Below are 13,495 nucleotides of genomic sequence, written 5' to 3' on the forward strand. Positions count from 1 at the left end.
TGCATTTAATGTTGATATTAGCAAACATAAATTCTTCTAAAAAGGATTATAATGTTTTATTCATATATTATATAGCTATATAGTTGTACGTATACACACATATGTATATACACATGTAATTAATATACCTGTATATGTGTGTGTGTGTGTGTGTGTGTGTGTGTGTGAATGAGTGAGTGAATGTGAGTGATAACAGATCAATTAAATGTGTACGGAAGGCCTTGTACTAGAATGATATTGAAACTTCTTTCATTCTCTGATCCTCCCAGATGTTTGTGTTTGGGCTATAAATAACAGAAACATGAAAAGACAAATAGGTGGCTTTGACCAAAAAATGCAGAGTTGTGAACATGGAGTATAGCAGGGTTAATATCCAAAATTTATTTTTTTGAAAGGCCATGTTCTTAAACCCTTGAACCAGGGGTAAAATCTAAAATTTTTCCCTACCGGTTCTGTGGGCATGGCTTAATTGGTGGGCGTGGCTTGATGGTCAGATGACTAGGTGGGTGTGGCCAATAACAATAAATAATAAAAATAATAAACAAAGTATACAAATCAATAAGAGGTACCAAAAACCAACTTTCACACTTTACACACACACAACACAACACAACTGACTCACACACAATTTAAAAGCAGCTGCACTTCACCCAAAATGGACCCTGCAACAAGCAGGAACCTCACACAGCCACAAAGAGCTCAAAAACCAACTTTCACACTTTACACACACACACACAACACAACACAACTGACTCTCTCTCTCACACACACACACACAAAATGCCACATACAACTTTGTGAGATTTTGTGTGTTTGTGTAGTTAGAGTGAAACACTACAGAAACACACCAAATCTCAGAAAGCTGCACAAATATTTTATTTTATTATTTTATTTTATTTATATTTTTTTAGATCAGGGGTCTTCAACTTTAGTAACTTTCAGATTTGTGGACTTCAATTCCCAGAGTTCCTCAGCCAGCAAAGCAGGCAGATTCAGTTGCTGACTGAGGAAATGGATTACAAGCAGGCAGATTCAGTTGCTAGCTGATGCAACTGATGTAGAGCATGGCTTTCCCAGCCCGAAAGGAGAAGAAATTAGGTAAGTGCCTGATTGCAGCCCAGAACCTCTTAAAAGGAGGTTTTTTAAGGTTCTGGTGATGAGGAACTCAGCTGGGATCGGCAAAGGAGCCTTTTAAAACCTTTTTTTTTCAATGTCTTTGGCCGAAGAGGTTGTGGAAAAAAAGAGTTTAAAGGGTTCTGATGATCCCAGCTGAGCCGCGGGATCATCAAAGGCTTTTTTTTTACTTTTAAAGGCATATTTTTGGCTGAAGAAAAACTGCTTTTAAAAGTAAAAAAAAAACTGATGATGGCGCGGCTCAGCAGAGGCAGGGGGCAGTGCCAGGGAATTTTGCTAATGGTTCTCCGAACCACCCGCCACCATTGCTACCAGATCGGGCAAGCCGGTCTAAACCGGGAGCATTTCACCCCTGCTTTGAACCCCATATTTTTACTAAGTCTAGGGCATCTCAGAAAGATTTTCATTTCATTCAGGGAAACTAAGTGAGGATGCAAGGAATTTCACACTGGCATTATAAAAACGAATTACACCTTTGCTATTAATAAAATTAAGTGACAATTCAAAATATACTGCTCCTTCCCTTTATTTGCGTAAGCAAATAATCTGATGGAGAATGGTAACATAATTCTATCATTAAAAACCCCCAGGCAGGAATGTCTTGACCACAGTTGCTCTGAATTCCCTGAAGATAAGCCCAATATTTAACTGTTTTATGTTGTAATAACTATCAAGCATTTTATTTTTTAACTCATGTAAAAGAAAATTACCTAATAGTATTTTTGTCCTGATTTTCAAAATTTTAGATCACAATGCATTCATTTCTGAAAACATTACGGTGAGGAAGCTTTCAGTTCCTCGAAATTTACCAAAATTTAAAACCAGAATCCACAAGTGAATATTGTACCCCTATAAATTATATTTCTCTATCATGCTAGCTTGCTATAGAGATAAATCATAGAGCCACCTGAAAGAATGGATTACTGAGGCTCCATGAAATGAGATCCAATATGGGGCAATTTTTTCTGCAGACTATTGGATCTAGAGTCGCCTATACTGATGGTGCAGTGGTTAGAATGCAGTTGTTCTGCTTCCCTCCCCCCAATACTCCCAGCAAAGAGTCAGTCAGAGGCCTTCTTTTCTTCTTTTATTTACATAGATATATGTCCTGGCCACGTCTACCCACGGGCCTGCCAAGTTTCTGGAGATAACGAGGAAATTATAGATAAGGCCAGAATTACTCACGAATATATTCTTCCCTCTATTGATACAGTTTGCCCGCGCCAATTCATTGCTTTGTCCAAGACAAAAACCAGGAAGTCCCGCCTCCTATTTATAGTCTCTGCAGATGTCACTGCATGACAATTATGACTTGGCTTTATCCCAACACTGCTTCTGCTGCGCATGCCGGTCATGCCTGCGCAGCCTTGCATCACTCCAAAACTGTTCTTGGGGCGTTGCCAAATCAGAATAAGGCTCCAGGGAATCAGGTCTTGCCGGCCCCTCCTCCTCCCTTTGAGTGGGTGCCAGGGAGGGAAAGGGCTCAAGAGAAGCAGGGCTTGCCAGGTCTTCTCCCTCACTTTCTGAATCATCCGAGTCCAGGAACCTGGGTCACAACAGCAGTACTGCAGGCTACTTTTGCTGACTCCCACCTGCCTGCAATTTGGCAGTTCAAATCTCACCAGGTTCAAGGTTGACTCAGCCTTCCATCCTTCCAAGGTCTGTAAAATGAGGATCCAGGTTGTTGGGGGCAATATGATGACTCAGTAAACTGCTTAGAGAGGACTGTAAGACACTGTGAAGTGGTATATAAGTCTAAGTGCTATTGCTATAGGGATGTGAAGGCATTCACTTAGTGAATGTATATACATTTAGTGAATGGTTACAATGGCACTGAATAAAATGACTTATAATGGTTTTTTACATTTATGACTGCTGCAGCATCGCAAATGGTCACATGATCAAAATTGGGGGGCTTGGCAACTGCTATGTACTGTATTTATGATAACTGCACTGTCCTGGGGTCATGTGATCACCATTTGTAACCTTCCCAGCTGGCTTCCGACAAGCAAAGTCAATGGGGGAAGCCAGATTTGTTTAATGACCACATGATTCACAACAACTGCAGTGAGTCATTTAACAATTGTGACAAAAGGTCGTAAACTGTGACAAAAGACAAAACTCACTTAACAACTACTTTGATTCACAATGGAAATTTTGCACTTAGCTGGGGCAGGACTACTTCTACAATTTTTTTATGTCTGATATAGAATCTGCATCAGCTTGAAGGCTTATTAGATCCAAGGATCTAATTTCTTCAAACATTCTTCTTTTTTAGCATTTCTAAACCTGAAGTTATTCAACTATGGAGCACACCAAAGCTGGAATTGTTTGTAAGAGGAAGAGAAGGAGGAGGAAGCAGGACGAGTTTCCTGGCCTCCAATTTCTTGTACCGAATGAGATATTATTCTTCTATTAATCAAATGGATCCAAATGTAGACATATTAAGAATAGACATGGAAACATTAGTTGGACTTTAATTGGAACAGTTATCAGCTAGGAAAAAGAAGAATCACACCCTGCACATACTGACAAAATGATTGAGTGTTGGATAAAACATAAGAGGGCAGTAACAGCTATTTCAAGGATGTTGAATATACAACATATTTATCCATTTGTACAGCTGCTGTCATTAGAATGGCAGAACTGGGCAAAATATGCTAAGGGTTTGACTAAGAGTTATAAAAAGCTGCAACATTCCTTGGCCGTAGATAATATCTGGACTGAAAGTATGTTATACATTGAGGCAGTTTGCATTGCTTTTCCATAGCTTTACTTCATCCACCTGCTTTCCACTGATAAACACATCCTTTTCACCAAAAACTCAAAGGAACTCTCCCTGTTCTTCTTGGTGTGTGTTGCCAGCCACTGAATAGTTCGAGGAAAAGTTCCGGAACATGCTTAATCCATGCTGAGAAAAACAACAGCTTGGGTGGCCATTACTACCTACAAAAATATGAATAACGATAACTGAACTAGAAATTGTTCTTCTGTTTCTCTACCAATTTTTTTTTAAGTTGTAATTTTCCTTGTGTTCTTTTTAAAAATTCACTCCTTTAGAAAGGTTTATAGAAGGGGAGCATTTAAATCTTCCCACTTAATTAATTAAATAAATTGCTAGCCGGTTTTTTGATAGCACCATTTTAAATTCCTACAATGGTGTAACTGCGTAACAGTACGCAAATGTACTGTGGTACATTTATCACTATGACTAAACTAAATACAGTACATTACAGTCAGAGGCGGTATTCAGCTGGTTCGGACTGGTTTGCCCCATCCCAGCTCTATGCCATCCTATTTAGACACATTTTTGAGGCCAGGCCAGGGCTGAAATGCTCCCAATTTGGACCGCATCGCCCGATCCATAGCAATGGCGGCGGGTGGTTCGGAGAACAGGTAGCAAAAATCCCTGCCCCCCCCATGTCCAGCTGAGCCATGTGATCATCAGAGGGTTTTTTTAACTTTTAAAAGCATTTTTTCTTCAGCCAAAAAATGCTTTTAAAAGTTTTTTAAAAAGCCTCTGACGATCGCGTGGCTCAGCTGGGATCATCTGAACCTTTTAAAAGCATTTTTTTACAAACTCTTCAGCTGAAAATGTAAAAAATGTAAAAAAATGCTTTTAAAAGCCTCTGATGATCAGGCAACTCAGCTGGGATCACCAGAGGAGCCTTTTAAAAAAGCATTTTTTCCACAACCTCTTCTGCCGAAAAAATGCTTTTAAAAGTAAAAAAAAAAGTTGCCAAGCCCACCGGGTCACATTACCACCCCCCCCCAAGCCACGGCCGCAGAACCAGTAGTAACAAATTTTACATTTCACCCCTGGGCCGGGTGCATGCGCGGAAGGCGTGTGTGTGAGCAAAGCACATGTGCGGAAGGCCGGGCGCATGTGTGAAAGGCAGATGCACGCATGAACTGGGCACGCATGCGCATGAAGCAAATGTGTGCAGTGAACCGGTAGTAACTTCATTGCATCGATTTATATCTCATCTAGCTGTATCCCCATAATCTCAATCTGCAAAGTAGGATGTTTTGACAGCTACTGGCTCCAAATAGCCAAGTTAATTCCATCATTAAACAGGACTTGAGACTGGATACAAGTCTAACATTTTAACTACTATTATCACTGCACTAGTACTTATGTGACTCAATCATTTATTGATTTTAAAAAAATTCTTCACATTTGGTGGTCATTGTAAAAAGACTCAAAAGTATTGGAAAAGAATATATCAAAACATACAATTTTGAGAATTATATGTGAATTGAAATCAGAAATATTTTTGTGAGGCATGACCTCAGGGAGGAGAAATGAAAAGCATCAGAACTTGTTTTGGCATTCAGTTTTGGTCGCCACGATGTAAAAAAGATGCTGAGACTCTGGAAAGAGTGCAGAGATGAGCAACAAAGATGATTAGGGGACTGGAGGCTAAAACATATGAAGAATGGTTGCAAGAACTCGGTATGCCTAGTTTAATGAAAAGAAGGACTAGGGGAGACATGATAGCAGTGTTCCAATATCTCAGGGGTTGCCACAAAGAAGAGGGAGTCAAACTATTCTCCAAAGCACTTGAGGGTAGAACAAGAAGCAATGGGTGGAAACTAATCAAGGAGAGATGCAACTTAGAACTAAGGAGAAATTTCCTGACAGTTAGAACAATAAATCAGTGGAACAACTTGCCTGCAGAAGTTATAAATGCTCCAACACTGGAAATTTTTAAGAAAATGTTGGATAACCATTTGTCTGAAATGGTGTAGGGTTTCCTGCCTGGGCAGGGGGTTGGACTAGAAGACCTCCAAGGTCCCTTCCAACTCTGTTGTTGTTGTTGTTGTGGTGGTGGTTGTTTGTTGTTATTGTTGTGGTTGCTGTTGTTATTGTTGTTGTTGTTGTTGTTGTTGTTAAGATACATGCTGACAGTGGCAAAAATTGATCAAACTGCAAAAGCTGAAAAATCTTGCTGACGGTACAAGACCAAAATTGGAAAATATGCAGCAATGGAAAAATCAGCTGTAAATGCTCGTAATAAAAGACTAACCAAATTCAAGCAGAAATATTCCCATTCTATACAACATATTACACAGCAAGACAAATTAAAATATTTCGATTAAGGTTTTTGAAGAAAAAGAGAAACCATTTAAAACAATAATTTAAATTAAAACAATTTAAATGGAAATGAGTAATAACTGCAGAGGTTTAAGGCATAGTATCAAAATAAAAAATAAGGAGAAACAAAGAACAAAGAGGAGGTCTGCTTGGATGTTTTTCCTAATGGCTACTTTTAAAAGAAATTTTATTTTTATTTATTTCTTAATCACTATATTAAATTTCACCTTTTGAATCCTTCAACTCTCACTTCAAAGTAAAAGTTAAACAATAGCAATAATCATGTTAATTTTATTTAAAACGGTAAATAACACAGAAGCGTTGCAGATTAAACTGGTCTATGTGTAATTAAATACTTACATGTAATTATATATACATCAAGGGGTGAAAGCCAGCAGGTTCTGACAGGTTCTGGAGAACTGGTAGTGGAAATTTTTAGCAGTTCGGAGAACCGGTAGTAGAAATTTTGAGTAGTTCAGAGAACCAGCAAATACCACCTCTGGCTGGCCCCAGAATGGGGTGGGAATGGGGATTTTGCAATATCCGTCCCCTAGGAGTGGGGTGGGAATTGAGATTGTGCAGTATCCTTCCCCTGCCATGCCCATCAAGCTACACCACACCCACCACGCCACGCCCACAGAACTGTTAGTAAAAAAATTTGGATTTCACCACTGATATACATGCATGTAAAATGTTTAGGAAACGACACAAATGTGAGCATCCATTATATGTTTGTTTACAAGTTAATATTTGAAGGCAACTTTTTTCTCTTTTCCTATTGTTCATAAGTTGTGTTGTCAGGCATAAAGCTATAGTTTACAGCTGTACATTTCATATGTGATGCAAAATACATTCATTTTTTAGTTCAACAGCTGTACCTGAATACTGAAGCTTTTATTAGAACCAGCCTAGAGTGTTAAAAGATTGGTTTTGAAACAAGCAATTTTCAGAAAGACCAGCATCTGTTCATGTACCTAAAAGAGGTATAGTAAAAGCACAGACCATCTATTTAAAATTGTTAAGGGCAGATTCCTCAAGCAAGTTGTCATGATATAAGCTCCAAGATATGTGAAGAATGCAAGCATCCAATCTATGGCTTAATGTGCGGTCTCTTTGACTCAAAACCTCTAAGAAAAAAAAAAAAAAGGAACCGAGAGGCCCTCTGACTTAAAAATAAACAAAGTAACTGGCCTCACTCTTCCCTGTATATTTTAAAACAGAAGGCAGCATTCTTTCCTCTCAAGATACAACAGCCAAATGACAGGAGACCTTGAGCAATTTTCTACACGTCTTCAGCAGCTCCAATATTCAGGCAACTTTTTTTTTTTTTGGTCATAGTTCATTCTAACAGAATGGTGCAGAGTTTCTCAACCTTAACTGCTTGAAGATGTATAGACTTCAACTTCCAGAATTCCCCAGCTTTGCTGGGTTGGGGAATTCTGGGAGTTGAAGTCCACACATCTTCAAGCGGCCAAGGTTGAGAAACATTGGTGTGAAGTCTTTGGTTTTAAGAACTTGGGTTAGTAATTTGACTCACTTTTTTGTTCATGGTCAAATCAAGGCTGAGCAGGGCTGTCAAACTTGTGGCCCACAGCCCGGATGCATCACATGCTGGTCACTCCCACGCCTGGTTTAGCAACAGGAAAAAAAGACATGATATGTCATGTGACAATGCCATGACAATGTGAGTTTGATACCCCTGATATAGATTGATCAACCTTCCAGTTATTAAGAAGATGAAAGCTGGTTCACACATGCATACTCATCAAGCTTTGGAAGCTAACACATGGTGGTAACTTGCTCATGGGAATGGGCCTTCAGCAAAGTACTACAGGTGGAGCACTCAAATAAACCTAGTACAATGTCTTGGATCAAGAGAGACCCTTTCTTGCTAGAAGTAAAGGATAAGAAAGCCATTAGTGTTATCCTCCTACCTGAAGTCCACATGTTGCCAAACGATTGCTCTGGAGATTGTGGACAATCCAGTTTTTCACTGAAAATAAGTTGCATATATTCACAAAGCATATAAGACTGGATAACCATGTGGTGCAAAATCTTACAATTAGGAAAACTGTCTATGACTGAATCGAAACATGGTCCATCTGATGCAGTCTAGCTCAGGGGTGAAATCCAGCTGGTTCTGACAGGTTCTGGAGAAGCGGTAGCGGAAATTTTGAGTAGTTTGGAAAACCAGCAAATATTCTGGCTGGCCCCAGAATGGGGTGGGAATGGAGATTTTGCAATATCCTTCCCCCAGGAGTGGGGAGGGAATGGAGATTTTGCAGTATCTTTCCTCTGGAGTGGGGAAGATTTATATTCCCATTCCTCAAATTCATTATAACTAGATTCAAACTGTAAAATATCTTTTCCTGAGAATTATACTTCACATACATGTCAAACAAGTTTTTGAATATTGAAGTTAGCCTCATCTTTTCCTGAAAATATGAACCAATTCTTAATACAAATAAACATATATATGTTTAAATATATATGATAATTTATGGTGTCCTCGTAATCATGAAAAATAGTCACTTTTAAACTTTGAAGAGTCCAATGGAAAAGATGAAAATGATATTTGCATATCCCTGACGATGTTTACTATTTATAACTATATGTGAGTAAGCACAGTGATATAAAAAGACATAACCATTAAAAATATCCCTAAGTCCTATTTTAAAGTCATTACTACAATGTGATCATTTAATTTACTTGGTTGGATCTATAAAAATCGATGCATATTAGTTTTTAATGGAGAGATGCCTTTGGTTAACAGGATATTTTATATACAATTTTTATGTCTTCTGGTGTCATCATCTAAACCTGGGGTGTCCAACCTTGGAAGTTTAAGACCTGTGGACTTCAAGTGCTGGCTTGGGAATTCTGAGAGTTGAAATCGCCAAGTCTTAAAATTGGACACTCAGGATCTAGACTATATAATAAAAGGCAAAAAAAAAAAAGAATTTATCTAATGAAAGATGGCATGATGGGAGCCAACGTTGTGTAATAGTTGTGTTAACTGGCAACAGAGAAACCCAATGGTTATCTTCTTTCAGCAGACTGTATTCCAAAGCTCATGTGCAACCAGAGAGAAAATTAAACCTTGAGTTGTTGCCAGCTGACAGTTGTTTGTTTGCAAATTCAGCATCTCTAAGAGTTAAACCTTGGAAAGAGGAGTTACTTGAAACTACACATATTGTAGTTTCATGTACAATTATAAATTCCCTCATATGCATGCACAGACATTACACACATCCAACCAATTACCAGAATGGCAAGTTGTTTGAGGACCAAGCAAGTTAAGGGTCATTCAAATCTGGGGGACTATCTCTGTAATGGCCTCAAATGTTAAATTGAACAGGTCATCCATTAAACTTATCCCAGCCAGCTGGGAAGGTTATGAAGGGTGATCAGATGACCCTGGGACAGTGCAACTGTCATAAATACAGGCCAGTTGCTAAAAACCTATATTTTGATCATGTGACTGTGGGAATGCTGCAACAGTCCTACGAGTGAAAACCAGACAGAAGTCCCCCTTTTCAATACCATTGTAACTCCGAACGGTCATTAAACAAGGTAATTCAAGGACTACCTATATCACCTATATCTATATCTATGACAGCAAACTAAAAAGCAAAGACATCACCCTGCCAACACAAGTGGGTCTAGTCAAGGTTTTGGTTTTCCCAGTTGCAACATAAGGCTGTGAATGTTGGACCATAAGAAAGGCTGAGCGCCAAAGAATTGAGACCTTTGAACTATGGTGCTGGAGAAGACTGCAAGGCGATCAAACTGGTCAGTCCTAGAGGAGATCAACCCTGACTGCTGTTTAGAAGGCCAGATCTTGAAGTTGAAACTCAATACTTTGGCCACTTAATGAGAAGGAAGGACTCACTGGAGAACAGCCTAATGCTGGGAACGATTGAGGGCAAAAGAAGAATGGGATGACAGAGAATGAGGTGGCTGGATGGAGTCACTGAAGCAGTCAATGTGAGCTTAAATGGACTCCGGGGATGGTAGAAGACAGGAAGGCCTAGAGGAACGTTGTCCATGGGGTCACATTGGGTCAGACACGACTTTGCAATTATAACAACAACACATATAACACAGACTATTGCGAGGTGAATAGAGGAATGTTGAAAAATGTGGATCTGATCATGCATATTTCTGACAGTCAAAAATACTTAGATAAAATGTTTCCCAATTTTTTTTTCTTGGCCTCATGAATTTACTTGCCAGTTCCCTCAGGAAAGAGTCTAGCCCCTCCCCTCCTCTTTTGAGATGCTAAGGAGCTGTCTGGGCTGATATCAGAGGGAAGCATGTGATATGTGCCATCTGAATTATGTTACATGTGTCATTCCCCACTACCACCACAGATGCCCACTGACTTTCCCAGATTAGCATGGACCACCATAAATGTTCCACTTTTTTTCATTCAAAGATATATTCCCCATCTTTAATAAGGAGTTGCTCTTCTACTTTCCATTTATTCACATTTGGCATTTCCACTTGAGAACACCATTGTGTTTGCCTGAAGAATTTGGAGAAAAATAATGAAAGGGAACCTAAATCGCATAGGCCTTGCTATTATTTAGCATTAAAACGGATTTAAAATACAGCTTCCCATTCTTCCAGAATCAGAGAAGTAAACCAATATTCCAATTCATTTTGACATATAGGCTCCCTCTTTGTATTTTATTTATTTAGGAAATTTATCTACCCACCCATCTTAAGCAAATAACTCTGGATGCAAACTTGCTAAGCAAATACTCTTCTAGAAAAGAATTTTTTAAAAAAGGAAAAGAAAAAAAAGCATGTGTATACTATTCAGATTCAATAGACGATTCTTTTAAAATGTCTGTTCTTAACACGAATGGAATACAAAATATTGTCAACTGCTCCACCTATTGACATCTTAGTAGAATGTGAATATTAAATATATATCTATATATCTATATCTATCTATCTACACACACACATACATCATTATGCATTCTCTGTATTTTGCATCCCCTGTGTTAAAAACTAGGGATATCCAGGAAGTCAAAAAAGCCAAGAATGAAATACCTAAAAACGTAAAAAAATTTGCTGTTTTGAACCGGTAACCATGAACCATGATTTGATTTTTTAAACTCTCTCCTCAATGGAAACCTCTGCTGGAAAAACCATTATAAAATAAAACAATCATTATATGGTTTGACATAATCACAAATCAATTGAATTGAGTGAGTGTTTAATAACAGAAGCGTGTTATGATGAAATAATTTTAAATTTGTGCAAGTGTTCTTTTTTCAGCATCTAGATTTAGTTAACTGGCATGGAAAACAAAACCTCATATTCACCTTCAGAAAGCCCAGTGCCTGTTGCTATTGTGAAAAGTAAGATACATTCTTACTTTTACATCTACAATTTACATCTATAATTAAAAATATTACTACATTATAAATATTAAAATGGCAAATACTTCTATAAAATGTATGTAAAAAGGAAGAAAAAAACACAGTGCACACACACACCACACACTACATAGAAAAAATTAAAAGCGCAAACCTGCACCGATTATAAATGATATGTAAGAATGGAACTTTAAATTATATTGATAAATGCAGAAGCTGTAACACTGCATATATCTTCAAGAAACTAACGATTAGTTATACCATTCAGTAGGTTATATTCATAACCTACTGAATAAATGCATGTAGGCCCTGTTTAACGTCTGTTTGAAGTTACAACAAAGATAAATAAGAAACTTTGCAACCAGTCCTTGAATTCACAACCTTTGCAGATCTGTAAGTCAAAAGAAAACTGGAATAAGGTTATAAGCAGCATCACAGTTTCACTTAGCAGCTACTTCACTTAATGATCAGTCCCACTTGTGGTTGTTATGTACTTTAATGTACGAATTATTTAAAACTTCTTCCACATTTCTTATTCCAGCTGTTTTACTTTTTCCTCCATTTTTAAATTTATCACTTTTGTCTCTTCAGTACATTTTGGAAAACTCTGAACAAAATCCCTTGAAAGGGAGTAGGAAGAGTGCTCTAAGCAATCTATTCTTCAGTTGTATATCCTAATTTTATTTATGTCTGAGGCAGGTAATTGCAAGCCATGTGGCCTAAACTTTCTAAATAAAAAAATAGTATATGACTATCACAATCAATAAAACACATCTGTTCTAACAAAGAACTTAAAAACTTTCAGCAGCTGTTGGTTAGCCTGGAAGGATTGTCAGTGTGGTATCATTTGTATGTTTATTTGCCAATTAATAAATATATATGTATATTAATGTCTAACCTAATGAAAAGAAGGACTATGGGTGACATGATAGCGTTATTCTAGTATCTAAGGGGCTGCCACAGATAAAAGGGGGTCAACCTATTCTCCAAAACACCTGGAGGACAAGAAGAAATGGATGGAAACTAATCAAGAAGAGATCCAACCTAGAAACAAGGAGAAATTTCCAGAAAATGAGAATTAATCAGTGGAACAGCTTGCCTTCAGAAGTTGTGGATACTCCATCATTGCAGGTTTTTAAGAAGAGACTGGACAACTATTTGTCTGAGGTATTATAGGGTCTCCTGCTTCTGCAGAGATTGGACTAGAAGACTCCAAGCTGCCAACTCTGTTATTCTGTATTCTGTACATTTTTCAAAGCCCGCATTCATTTTTACAAGCTCCTCAAAAGAATAAATGAGAGAGATCCTAGAAAGCATTCGTGGTTTGTAACACAAGAGTCAACACATTTCTTGCAGAATGCCAAGACAGATAAAATTGTCTGGATTAAAAGTGAGGCTACAACTCAATTTCACAGAAAAGAAATGGCTTTAAAATAAGATATCGGAGTTAGTCAGGAATCTGCTGAGTTGTTTCAGAAGTGGGAAGTGTAATGTATCTTTAAAAGTTTTGGCGGGAATTAGCACGTTGCTGATTGGTTGAGGCCACCGGCCGAATTGTATATAAAGAGAGGTTTGCCCCAGTACTGGTTGCTGGGTTCACTGTATATTAAAGAGCTGTTGTCACTACCCTGGTCTCCTGCCTCGTTACTGCCCAAACGTAACACTGGCGACGAGGATGGGATCTCGAGGCTAAAAGCACCAGGAACGAGCTGAACGCACGAAAGAACCGAACCCAGCAAATTCAGGGCGGAAACGCAGCGATGGCCAGCTACACACCGCCCGCGCCGTTTGACCCATCCAAGGAGAAATGGGGAACGTACATGACCCGTTTCGAGAGCTTCCTCGAGGCGAACGAACTGCAAGGAGTTCC

Source organism: Ahaetulla prasina, chromosome 3, assembly GCF_028640845.1.
Source record: "Ahaetulla prasina isolate Xishuangbanna chromosome 3, ASM2864084v1, whole genome shotgun sequence".
Taxonomy (NCBI): Eukaryota; Metazoa; Chordata; class Lepidosauria; order Squamata; family Colubridae; genus Ahaetulla; species Ahaetulla prasina.